General features: G+C 37.2%; 2 long non-coding RNA genes and 1 pseudogene across 8 annotated transcripts in view; 2 read left to right on the top strand and 1 right to left on the bottom strand.

Annotated features, from left to right (window-relative positions):
- Positions 1 to 12,232, bottom strand: part of LOC102901503 — a 327,171-nt gene that overhangs the window by 44,917 nt on the left and 270,022 nt on the right. The window lies entirely within an intron of this gene.
- The window catches only part of LOC123383124, a 46,339-nt gene continuing 35,381 nt past the window's right edge, over positions 1,275 to 12,232 (top strand). The window contains exon 1 of the long non-coding RNA XR_006592523.1: positions 1,275 to 1,395. This is a non-coding gene — a long non-coding RNA (uncharacterized LOC123383124). The remainder of the gene's footprint in view (positions 1,396 to 12,232) is intronic.
- On the top strand, positions 2,650 to 5,562 carry LOC109496073 (annotated as a pseudogene).

The raw sequence follows: 12,232 nt of genomic DNA, 5'->3' as shown, positions 1-12,232 counted from the left end.
TAAAAGATAGTTTAGGAGCGAGAGATGTCCTCCTAAAATAGTTTAAGCAAAGAGTGAAATGGAGTTTGGTGCAAGAATCCAGAATTGTTTTAACCTTCAGAAATAGCAGAAGGCTTCACCAATTTGTGTTCTAAGAGAAAGAAAACTTTAAACATGAAGCTGTATCACACGCCATATAATCTCAGATACAGGGCAAGATAGCTGGTCTATGGTTTTCCTTTACTATCACTTGGAGTCTTACAATCTGTCTACCATACTGTAGGCTATGTAAGGGCAAAGACTTCCTTATTCACCTTTAAATCCTGAACCCCAGGCTTAATGCTGGCACCTTGTCACTCCGTGAATGTTTTATGAATTAATAATTATGTATTTTGAGCCCATAGCAAAGCAAAGAATTGTCTCCTCAGGGAGCACTCCTAACTACTTCTGGTTTAAGTACTCCGGACAACTGCTCAATTTGAATCGATTGTTGCTCAAATGAACCCTTAAAATTCTTAATATGCTTCAGTTTATCTTTTAACAGTTCAGGGGTCAGAAGCAGGAACCAAAGGAGACACCCCAATGGCCACCAGGAGCAGTGAGCAACCTTGTGTAGATACCTCTTATGCCCGTGAGCTTGCTGCTTTCTCACCATCTCTGGAGGTCATGAGTAAGTCCTTCTCAGATCCTGGATTCTACCTCTGTGGCTTTTGCATTTTGAGCTTTCAGACTTTATTTAAGCATTTCTCTTTCTGGACGCAGTCAGATTGGGTCCAGATGAGACTGTTTCTGACTTAGAAACCACACTGCATCCAGTGTGAGGCATCAGGTGAATAAAATTTTGAGGCTGAATAAGTAACGTTAACCTTACCAAAGATAATCCTGAACTACAGTGGCCATAGAACAGAACTTTTAACCATTGTAGATAAGTTTATCCATTTACAAGGTGCCCTAGAGAAAAGGAGGTTTCTGGGGCGCCTGGGTGGCCCAGTCGGTTGAGCATCCGACTTCGGCTCAGGTCATGATCTCACAGCTCGTGAGTTCGAGCCCCACACTGGGCTCTGTGCTGACAGCTCAGAGCCTGGAGCCTGCTTCTGCTTCTGTGTCTCACTCTCTCTCTACCCCTAACCCACTCACATTCTGTCTCTGTCTCTCTCAAAAATAAATAAATATTAAAAAATTTAAAAAAAAGAGAGAGAAGAGGTTTCAGCGAGGCATTCAATATAAAAAGTAAAAGGAAACTTATTTTTCCTCCTCTAAAGGTTTTGGTGACCAGGATGAGACCTAATGGGACACCCAACTGTCTCCTAAGCCTGTAGACGGCATCCTGGGAAAATTGGCAGAAGCCAGCAAAGGCTAAGAATTCTTGCCAAAGTCCTCTCTCCCAGATCTTTGATGCCAGGATGACAAAGGAAGGTAAAATGTCACATTGTCCTTTCCTTTTCAAATTCAGATTGTCAGGAAAAAACACTGGTTGGGATCCTTTCCCTTCCAGGAGTAGCTATTGCCTTCTTGTTTGTCACACTTTGTGTCCTGATAATTTGGTTTGGCAACCATTAATTTGGGTGCCCCAATATATGGCCAGACAGAAATATGGGCAGCACCCCATTTGTGGCGAGACATGGCTGGGCAGAAATGTGGGTTGCCCTTCAAATCCCGTCATAACTGTTTTTAATATCTTATATCCTTCAGGCATATAAACTACCATGAATTCTTCCAGATTCTATAGACCGTTATAAAGAGTAATTAACTTGAGGGGCGCCTGGGTGGCTCAATCAGTTAAGCCACTGACTCTTGATTTCAGCTCAGGTCATGATCTCACAGTCTGTGATCCTCTCTCCCTCTCTCTCTGTCCTTTTCCTGCTCATGCATGCTCTCTCTCTCAAGTTAGATAAACATTTTTTAAAAGACTAATTAACTTGAAATTCAAGAAAATTTAAATATAAAGATGTATAAAATCAAATATGTAATCCAATTGTTTTTTATCGCTTGCAAAATTGCATCCTATTTTTACATACTCAGCTGTACATATACGTGTATTCATTTTTGAATGATCATATATGTCATATATATATCTATATCTGTCTCCAGCATAACACTGATATATTCCAGGGAAAAAAAACCATTTTCTCCAATACAGTCTTTTCTAAATAAAATCTTCAATCTTTTTCAGAGTTGCCTTTTATTAATAAAAATGTAAAGTTCTTGACATATTGATTTCTATGAATCATAATATTTTTATTTTATTATCTTTTAATAAAGATATACTTGACATATAATATTATATTAGTTTCATGTATAAAAAATAATGATTCAATATTTGTATATATTGCAAAATGATCACCACAAGTGTAGTTAAAATCCATTACCATACACAGTACAAAATTTTTTTTCTTGTGATGAAAACTTTTAAGACCTATTCTCTTAACAACTTTCAGATATACAATACAGTACTATTAGTTACAGTCACCATGTTGCACATTACATCCTTATGACTTATTTATTTTATAATTAGAAATTTGTACCTTTTGACTGTTTTTACCCATTTCACCCACTCCCACCTCCCTATATTATTATTATTTAGTGATAAAAATCCAGGTATTAATTTATCTTCCCTTACTTTTCTCACATAAGAAATTACTGTGATTCACTCATTTTATTTATATATGTTCTCAATCATATTTATGTTAGGATCATTATGAAAATATTTAAATTATGACAACTTACTGATAAGCTATTAATGGTGGATAAATCATCGAAACTAGAAAGAAAAATATAAGTACTGAAAGTCAGTACAAGCAGTGTGAAGAAGAAGAGGCAAGAATGACTCCCGGACCTACCAAAGCCCATGCACCAGGACATCCTGCGTCCAGCGCCTATGGCCTGCCACTGTCGCCACCATGCCCAAGACAAAGGCTGAAGGGAATGCTAAAGGAGATAAAACCAAGGTGAAGGATGAGCCACAGAGAAGATCTGCAAGTTTATCTGCTAAACCTGCTCCTCCAAAGCCAGAGCCTAAGCCCCTGCAAAGAAGGGAGACAAGGAACCCGAAGGGGGAAAGGGGAAAGCTGATGCTGGCAAGGATGCGAATGACCCTGCAGAAAATGGAGATGCCAAAACAGACCAGGCACAGAAAGCTGAAGGTGCTGGAGATGCCAAGTGAAGTGTGTGCACTTCTGGTGACTGTACAGTTTGAAATACTATTTTTTATCAACTTTTATAAAAATGCAGAATCTTCTTTTAATTATTTTTAAACTATAGTATTAGCACACAGAACACTCCCTTGATGTTTTGAGGGAAGGGTCTATGGAACCAATAGAATATCTCTGAAATTCGATTGATATAGGGGGAACACCTTTCCCTGCTAGTTTTCAGAAAATTCCTCTTGGTTCCCAGGAAGAGGGATTCCTTGATGTTAGCAGACATTAACCATCTTGGCACAAATGTCTTGTGGTGTGGAAAAACTAAAATTCATTTTTTGTGTCTTTTCTTCCCTCTCTGCTTCAACATAGACTTGACCTCTTTAAACCCAGAGACCTGTTGGAACCTGACCCCCTCCCCCCAGTGGTTCTCAGTATGTCAGGCATTCTGGACTTTACAGTGTCACCCTGGAGATGGCATCTCTCAAAAAGAGTTCCTTTTTTAGCTTGTGGATCTTCAGATTAATAATTCTGCCATTTTCATTTCATTTCCTAAAAGTCAAGGTCAACTTGTGAAAAGTTATTAAGCAACATGCTAAATGTGAAATGTCAACCCACCCTCTGAACTTTCCCTGCTCAGAGCATCAAATGAAGACTTCATTGGGTTTTATAGTGGCTTTCTGATTTTGGTAGTCTATTTAAGAAAGCAGTTTGAAAGTTGTATACTGTTAAGATTGTCTCCCCATGTCCTGCCTGAAACACCATGATTGTTTATGAAAAGTAGCTTTAATAAAGCTGGATACAGTTTGTCTGTATCCAATAAATAAAATAATAAAAGTCAATATACAATACAGGGAAAGAACTGTAACAGTACATGCAAATTTTCTTTTCATTTATTTTTCCCTGATAAACCTCATGTTAACAGAGTAATTGTTGTTTATTCAGCTAAGTGTTCTCCCTGCACTAAAAATATGCATTTACAGAGAGAGGAATATAGAAGAAATTTCCCTTTTCATTTGCCATTGTCTCCTTCTGTGGCACTCCCCAGATTCTCTCCTATAAAGAATTCATTCTATAACTCTAGTCCTTGCAATTCATTGCTTTGAAAGTTAAATAATGCACAGAGGGACTCTACATTTTCAAAAAATACAAGTCCTACACACTCAGCAAAACTACGTAACATCTTGCAGAACCTGTTTCTTTAGTATTTTTGTGATTACTGATAGTATTTTCTGATATATTCATTGAATATTCTTGTTACACATTAAGTTTTCTATTTTACCATGTATATCTATATACATGAATAGATTTATAGCATTTACAGTAGAAACTAGAAATTTAGCCCAACATACTTTATCACATGTTATTTAACTGATACATTGGGTCATATTATTTACATCAGAATAAATATCTCAATATATTCTGTTTAAGAAATCTCTTTTAATTTTTGGTATACACACACACATACACACACCAAACACACCCAGATAGAGGGATTTTTTATGTTATATTTATTTTATGCATTTACATAAATACATGCAGTTTTAACTGCATACCATCCTATTCCTGCTTGCATATGTGCTTGCAGTTAGCCGAATTTTAAAGTCCATTTGGGATCATTTGAAAGCATTAGCTCTGACCAGAAGTAAGCAGAATAAGCAAAACAGGCAAAATTAAAACACATTTGCTGACTTTTCTCTATCCTCTAAAGTCACCAAAGTAAAGTTCTCCAAGCTTGGACACTTATCCTTATTTTCTAAATAGTTTTGTGGCTATGCTTCTTCTAAACTAAAGACTGTTATAATTTTACATTCACCTCATATCCAGGCCATTTGGGAATGGAACATGAAGATAGTAAAGAAAAGAATTTCCTTTTCTTGAAGAATTGCATTGGACACTCTCTATATAATGTCTCATTTCACCATTATAAAGTCTGTTGATTCTGAAATTGTTTTTGAAAGATGCAATTAATATTGCATTTGGACTAAGTGATATATTGGGGAAGGAAATAAGACTATGAAGGAGACAAGAAGTATGCCATCAAGAACTTGAAAGAACCTCAAACCTTTTATGATATAATGTAGTCCTTATTCCCTTTGCCAATTTATTTTATACTCTAGTGAAATTACTTTCGGATTTGAATCTTTTCTTTTTCCTTCCTATCTTCCATACACATAATAAAGACATCTTTCAAGTCTCTAGGTCTGACTATGTCATTGCTTTCTTAAAATCTTTTAATGGTCCTTTTCAGCATATGGACAAGATAAAATGTGTCAACATGACCCTCTATTATATGTGGCACTTGCCAATCTGCACTTTTTCCTCATTCATTTATTCAATAAGTAAGTGGCTTAAATGTCTAAACTGAGAGAAAAATATAGCATAGTGATTTAGAACACAGGCTCAGGAAGCAGACCGCCTAGAAGATCAGACTCTGCATGACAGCTGTTTGAGATTGGCCAAGCTACCAAAACCTTCTAAGTCTTGGTTTCTTCCTTTATAAAATGAAATAGGAATAGGCCCTACAATATAGTGCTATAGGGAACTAAATTAGATAATCAACACAATGTATGTAGAATAATGCCTAGGGGTGCCTGGGTGGTTCAGTTGGTTAAGCATCTGACTCTTGATTTCAGCTCAGGTCATGATCTCACAGTCACGAGATTGAGCCTTGCATGGTATCACTCTCCACACTGGGCATGGTGCCTGCTTGAGATTCATTCTCTCTCTCTCTCTCTCTCTCTCTCTCTCTCCCCGTCTGCCTCTCTCCCCTACTTGCACTCACTGTCTCTTTGTCTCTCCCTCTCACCCTCCCTCCCTCCATCTCTCTATCTCTCTCCCACACACACACATGCACACACACACACAGAATAATGCCTAGGACTTTGTGAGGACACAATACAATACAGGCAGACTAGCATAGTGGTAATGATCCTGTATCTAATGGATAACTGTATATAACAGATTGAAGACAGGCAAAAATGGATAGCAAGAGGAGAGATGAGTTAGGTGCCTATTGTGCTATCATCTGACTGTAGATGATGTTAGTCTGGAGTAGAGTGGTAGAGCTGAAATGGAACAAAATGAACATATTCAAGAAAAATTTGAACTTAGTATGTGTAAGATTTAGTGATATATTAGTTTTGTGGAATTAGAGATGTCAAGGATTATTTCCATTTGTGTGTGTGTGTGTGTGAGTGTGTGTGTGTAATAGGATGAAGGAAGACTAGGTTTGAAGTAGGACAAGGGCCAGGAAGCAGAATGGAAGATCCTGGAGTTGGTTTTGTATAGGTTGAATTTGATATGTCTTTGAGTGAGCAGAGGATAAATGTCAAGTAGGCAACTGAATATACTGGAAAGTATAACTGAGGATGTCTTTGCACAATCTTCAGCTGGATACTAGGCTCACATCTTTAAGGTCCAGCCTGATGAAATCTCCAAAAGCTGTGTGTAAGCAGGCTAGTCAGTCAACAAACTTCTTTTCACTACTCCTAGTTCACAGCTTTCCTTGAGGTTAAATGTGGTCATATAACTAAATTGTGGTCAACAGACCATGTCTTACTTCTTGGCCTGGCCCATAAAAAATGGACCTCAAGTCTTCCTCATCCCTAGCTGCCTGTCTGATGCCCATGATCCAGCAATGGACGCAGCCCCTTGGAGATGCCACAACCATAGGATGGAGGCCTTTGAAACCCCAAATGAAAGGGGCTCTACCATGTACAGCAAATATATAGAAATGAATGAGCAAGAAAAAGTCTACTCTATTAAACCTCTGATATTTTAGAACTGTTTAGTAATTAGCCTAACCTGAAATATTCCTAATTGTCCATGAAATATTAAATGTCCCTCTATGTTCACAAAGCCTCATGACATATTTGAATCATTATACTTTTCATATGAAGTACTACCATATTGGCTTATAAGCCTGTGTCTCAAAAACAGTAAGTTCTATGACAGCAAAGTCCATGTATTTCTCCTTTTTATCCCTAGATCCTAACATGATTCCTAAAACAACTGGTTTTTGGTGAACATTTTAAGCATGAGAAAATGAAATTATTCAGTTCATTCACCCAAATTTTCATTACTTTCCCCAGGCCAAGTTCAAAGCATACACTAACACCTGTACATTACTAAGGCCCCAATTCCTTAATCATTTATTAATTTCTTATTTGTATTTGTCTTCCTTGACTTTGTTCCCTAATACTCACAATCGTCTTGAGTTGTCACAAAAATTGAATTATCTTCCACTATATAGTTATTAAATAGACTTTGAAATGTTAAATTTTACTTTTAGGACCATAACTCTTCCTTATGAAATATCTTCATTTTATTGCTGCTGTTTTCCTTTCTGTTGTTTCTATTTCAGCCAAAGTAATGAGCCTTTTATTTTATCCTTTAGTTAAAGCCGTCTCCTTTAATATTTCCAAAACTATTCCAATTAATTTAAAAAAAAAAAGAACAACAAAAAATTTGGTCAAAAATATTGAATACAAAAAAGTACATTATGTTTTTTCTTAGCCCTGATGCCTTGCTGTTTTCTAAATTCAGCTTGGCATCTTAAAGTGCCATGAAATAATTAGAGAGATCACAGAAGGCTACCCCTCTCCTTGGCTAGGGAACAAAACATGTCAGATCACCATATGCTACCCCTACTTCAGTGCAACCTTCTGAAAACTCATAAATTTCCAACTTCAGCGTTTCTAAGCAACCACTTTAATATTTTCAACCACGAATTGGATGAAGGCCCCAGTGAGAGCACACAAGGAAAATTCATGGAAATAACCCTAGGAAATGCCATGTGCACTCAAACAAAAGAGAAGGGAAAGTGTGTTTCCTCAAAGGATGTCTGCATGTGGCAGGTGGGTTCTGGTCTTCACAATTAGTGAGCATTGTCCTGTAATAGCAAATGCTTTAATCATCAATAATTTAAAAATGAAGCTTAATGATAAGCTTTCCTCACATCCTGTTGGTGTATTTTGTTTTAGTACATTTAAAAGTATAAGTGACTTAAACATTTTTGTATAAAAGAATAATTTGGCCCCTTAGATCTGACTAATTTTTCAAAGATGCAATTTTATATTTAAGCATTTAATATTTTGTGTTCATTTACTTATATAGTCAGTATGGTATAAAGATGTCTGAATTTCATAAATGGGAAATTTGCTACAAAATGACAGAATATCCAACTTTTAGTTGTCCAAGATTTATCAAACACATAGTCATGAATTCCTCTGAAAGATATTCAGTAAACCAGTGAAAATTTTGACATAAAGAAACACTGGTTTAATGACTGGTCTTTGGGAATGAAGCATGGAAACAATGAACATGACATCTAGATTTAGAATCACCTAGGTCCAAATTCTAATCCACCACCTACTAGCTATGCAGCACTAGTCTAGGCATGTAAACCCACCCAGCTCTAAAATGGATTTTAATACCTATCTGGATTACTATAATGATTAAATGAAAATATACATGAATTCTGAGCTATTGTTATTAAGAGCTATCATTATTGTTTATTTATTATTGACTTGTATCACCCTTCCTAATTAAATGTCCCTTGGGGAAAATCATGTGAAAGTGTTTTATTCCTCCAAGAAATTAACTCTATCTTTCTGAAAATGCCAGTGTGAAATTCTTCATGCGGTGGAAGAACTTGTCAGGGCATGTGCTAACCATTTATTCTCCCACAGCCCTCAGACAATGGTTTACTTCCTGCTGTCATTTATTGTACTCTAATATATCAAAGGTCTTTGGCTCATCTATTTTCTTTTTGTTTTTGTTTTTTTTTCGGAGACTCTCTGGCCACAGCAGTAATCAAACTTACCAAGTGGGCGAGTAATGAACAGAAATGTCACATATCCAGCAGGAATCTACACACAAAGCAATCTCCTTATCCTTTGCCAAAATCATATTCCACTGTGGACTGCATGCATTCCCAGAGCAACACAGTAATGCCTCGGGCCCTAAGTGCTTTGCCTCTGGCTCCTCTTTTCATGCCTGCAATTGTATTATTAGAGGTGTCCTCCAGTAGATGTTAGCTTTACTCTCTATTTATTATCACCCAGAAGCCAAGAGTTTATACATTCAGGAACAAGGGAATACTTTTCTGGGCTTCTAATATAGCTTATATTTAGTTTGCAGCTTTGCTCTGAAAATTTTATAACTCCACTGAATATATTTTGTTAGTAACTAACACCTATGGCTTGTAATACTTTGGACTTTCAATATGTTTTCACACAAATTTCATTTGATTCTCAGAACCATCCTGCAAATTAGACTGGACAGGTACTATCATAGCTCAAGAGAATGTGATTGAAACTTGAATAACTTACCCAAGGCCACAAAGTGTATTAATGTCTGACTCAGGAGTCCTTTGACAGTGTCTTTCCTTACATATTACTATAAATTTTTGTAATACAATAGCATGTGATTAATAATGGACAGATAAATGTCCATGTTCCATGACTGAAACATCTGATATATTGTGAGTTTTGTTTTATTTATAGTATTTAATAATTTGACTTTCTTTGTAATCTCAAGTTATGTGCAAAGACGGTAAACAATTGGATTGTAGCCAGCAAATACTAATTTCGATTATTGTCATGAGAACTATATATCATTGAAAACAATTGTGATGAATCACATAGCTGTACAACTTGTGATATATAATATAAAATAAGAAATATATAGTTGACCTTTTTCCCTGTTTCTGACACATAGGTCCTAAAGCCCTTGGAATTTCCTAAAGTGGTAAGAACACTAGAAGTGTCTTTTTATTTATTTATTTTAGAGAGAGAAGGAGAGAGAGCATAGATGGGGGGAGGGAACATAGAGGGGGAGAGAGAGAGAGAGAGACTAAGAGAGAGAGACAGAGAGACAGAGACAGAGACAGAGAGGATCAGAAATAGGCTCCACACTGAGTGCAGAGCCCAACACAGGACTCAATCCCTGGGATCATGACCTGAGCTGAAATCAAGAGTCAGATGCTCAATCAACTAAGCCACCAGTTGCCCCAATAAAAGTGTCTTGATATTCACAACAAGCTCCTTTCAACTACATCTGAGTTTATGTTAATGAAGTGACATTCTGTAAGCACCTAAGCATGAGGGCTGATTGCCTTGTCAGTACCACCCCTAGACTTCAGGGAGGGAGAGGGACTGGAGGTTGGGTTCAATCACCACTGACCAGTGATTTAATCAATGCTGCCCATGTAGTAAAGCCTCCTTAAAAACCCAAAAGGAGGGGATTTCAAGGGCTTCCTGGTTGGTGTACACACGGTAATTTGGGGAGAGTGGCACACTCAGAGAACATGGAATCTTGGTATCCTTTCCCTATACCTTGCCCTATGCATCTCTTCCATCTGGCTTATAAATCAGTTGTCCAGTAAGTCAAATGCTTCTCTTGCATACTGTGCACACCCTAGCAAATTAACTGAACCCAAGAAGTTGGTTGTTTGAACCTCTGATCTATAGCTGGTTGGTCAGAAGCACATGTGAGAACCTAGGCTTGCAATTGGCATCTGAAGAGAAGAAGCAGTCTTGCAGGAATGAGCCCTACCTGTGAGATCTCCAGGTAGATAGTGTCAGAGCTGAGTTGAATTTTAGGATACCCAACTGACATCAGATAATTGCATGGTAGTGTAAAAACCACCCCTCCATACACATTTTAATTGGAGTTCAAATTTTATATCTATACATTTGAATAATTGAAAAAAAGTTCATAATCATTATCATTTCACTCGGAAAATCACCATAATATTGTGTGAGAAAGGTAGAGCAATTATTGTTCCAATGATAAATATTCAGGAAATCTATATGAAGTGGCAAATGAGTGAACACAGTCCATTTTTTATGAGGAAATTGACTGCTATGCACTGAACCTATTTCTTCCTGAGGCCAGTTCTTCTGACTAGGTGTGAAAGATACTTTCCATTACCCCAAATTCCATTTTGGTTTAAACACAGCCACTACCTAATTCAGACATTTAACACTGACTTTATTTTATGACACTATGGAAGACAAAAGAGGTAGATTTGGTTTCTGCAATCCAGAAACTTATATTCTAACTGGAATATACTGAGGCAAGAACATGAGTGCAAAAAAGCACAGAGGCATGCAGAATATTTAAAACAATGAATTACTGAGACATATGGATGCCCAGTTGTTCTGTTTATGGCTAGAAACATTTTCATGTGGAATTCTGAAAATTTAGAAGACTAATTGTCTATGAATGCCCATCAATAGTCAACACAAAAAAGAAGTTGTGAGAAAGCTATGTTCTAACCTGGCATAGGGAAACTGAGAAGAGTTTGAAAGAGGTAAAAACTTGAGGCCACATAGATAAACGTAGAGAAGTTAGAGAGGAGAAAAAAAGAGAAGAAACTAGAGTAAGAGTAAGCTACTTCTAAAAGAATGGAGCAAAGAACTTGGTGGATCTTGTCTCCAGAAAAGCAATTCAAGTGGTGAAAAATATTAAAAAAATTATTTAAAGTCTCTAAAAATTGTCATAAGGATACACAGAAAATGCATAAAAATTCATTTAATAAAAAATATTAAATATTGCTAAGAACAATGAGAGTCTATGGAATTTGAGCCAACATAATTTCTTTAGCTATCTTTATTCCTCAGCTCCACATTATAAAAGGTCTACCCTAGGCACTTGCAGCCAAGAAAATGGGGCTCCCTCTTTCCCAGAACATATGCTATCATCTAAGGAGGGGCAGGTGCTGGGATTTCTCATCCACAGTCCCCCCTCCCCTGGCCCCTGCAGAAGTTCTATTCCAGGCAGGTATTGCAAAGACCCTGGTTTCTCTCTTTTCCCATCTCACTCCTTCTCTACCCCAGGAGGAGAAAGTAGTGGATACTAGGCTCCGTGACTTCTGCCCCACGACACTGATAGGGTGAAGATTTCAAGCTCAGAAAGGCAAGCCAAGAAGACCAAGGGGTACCATACACACATTCCGGTGTTGACTAGTTAACTACAGATGTCACTCCATGAAAAAAAAAATGATTTCTACCCCAAGCTCCAGTGCAGTAGCACAGTAGTTCTGCACAGGTAGAAATGTATATCATAAGGATGAAGAACTCCTCAGTTCTGCCTATGGAGACTGA

The sequence above is a fragment of the Felis catus genome, chromosome F2, assembly GCF_018350175.1.
Source record: "Felis catus isolate Fca126 chromosome F2, F.catus_Fca126_mat1.0, whole genome shotgun sequence".
NCBI lineage: Eukaryota > Metazoa > Chordata > Mammalia > Carnivora > Felidae > Felis > Felis catus.
This window is presented reverse-complemented; position numbering and strand designations above follow the sequence as displayed.